This window comes from Camelina sativa, unplaced genomic scaffold (genome assembly GCF_000633955.1).
Source record: "Camelina sativa cultivar DH55 unplaced genomic scaffold, Cs unpScaffold00595, whole genome shotgun sequence".
Classification (NCBI taxonomy): Eukaryota; Viridiplantae; Streptophyta; class Magnoliopsida; order Brassicales; family Brassicaceae; genus Camelina; species Camelina sativa.
The window spans coordinates 68,946-70,662 of NW_010921748.1; positions in this window are offsets into that span (position 1 = coordinate 68,946).

The following is a 1,717-nucleotide window of genomic DNA, read 5'->3' on the forward strand; positions in this document are numbered from 1 at the left end:
TCCCTAGAACATCCTCCTCTTCATTGCCTTGATTCCACGATCACACTTTGCCTTTACCTGCACCACAAACACAAATTGAGATGCATGAGTATTTGATAAACACTCAGTGAGGCAATCCTCCCATCTACTGGGCTATACACACAAGCAACAATGATTCCAAAGTTCCAAGACAAGCAACAAACAAACACACAAACCAGGAAATCAAACATCGACTAACTGGAAGGGAGGTGTTGACCGACACCAACCTAGTGTCGATCGACACTGGCTCAGTGGTGTCGACCGACACTACCCCANATGAAATTTCATAAGAAATCTTTGTAGTATATGTTTCTTAGAAACTAATGTTTCACTACAATTTTATTTTTATGTTTATAATTTTATAAATATAATTACATAAATAGTTTATTTACTCCAACATGCATTAAAATCTTACTCCTATTATAAAATTTATTAACCCATTCTAAATTTGGAATATGATCATTTTTTGGATAAAATTTGAATAATAACAGTATGACTAAAATAAATTCATAGTATTATCTTTCCTATTTTAAAATGTTCATTTATTTGAATTAATTGATTTTTATATAGTTCTTAGGTATAGTTCTTAGAGTAGCATTTTTAGGTATGTATGATTAAACTTCGGGACATTTTTAAAAATATCTTTTTTCAATGGTACTTTTCAAAATATTTTGTTAGGTGGTCTATTTTCCGAAATAACCTTTTTAATATACAAAATAACTAAAATTTAAATCCTAAATCTTAAATACTAAAAATTTTATCTTCTTAAAACTATATACTACATGTAAAATAGAGAATACAAACTTAAAAAAAAAAAAATTATTTAACATATTGAAATTGAGATAAAAAAAGTCAAACATGAAAATGTTTTAAAAATGAGTATTTTTGAAAAAAGATATCTAAAAAATGTATTTCTAACAAATTCTCTTGAACTTCTCTATTATTACATTAGTGGAAACAAAATTAAGGAAAAAAACGCAAAAATGGCAGTTTGGTCATTTTAAATTGTGCATGCTGATTATGGGTTGACCCGAACTATTGATATTCAGATCATGTATCATCATCGACAATACATCGACGCACGAACCTTCAGATCGTGGTCGAAGTGAGATTTTCTTTTTTCACAATTCGGTAGATCAGATCTCCATAACAAGATCTTTATATAGTGCTTTTGTTTTTAATATCTATAAAGAGGAGAATCCTTGTTACGATGATTTTTATGGAGAGATACGTGAAGTTGAAGTGACCGAGTATGAAAATGTTTTTCGTATGTTTTTGTTTTTGTGGCTTAACTAGAGAAGATTTACATATGAGCTACAAGACTAATAAACAAGATGAGGGAATCTACGTGTTTAGCTCAAGGACGAAATTTATGATCAAAGTCGAGTGGGATTTTCTCATGCGTATGTTACTTTCTTTTGTGGAGATGTCAATGAAATTTAGCAACGTGCAAGTCAGGAAGATCCTTCTTGTTACACATGCCTTGTTGTATTGGTTATCTCTATTCTATTCATGTGGTTAATGGCAGGTGCAACTCTGGTTTCTCAACATAAATAGGACAAGAAGTGAAGGTTGTAGTCTACAGATCAGAAGGTTAATGTGGAATTAACCAAGTGTCTGAAACACTCTGGTTGAAACAGAGAGTTTCTGGAAGCTTGAAACGACCTTTTTTTTTTTTTTTTTTTTTTTTTTTTTTTTT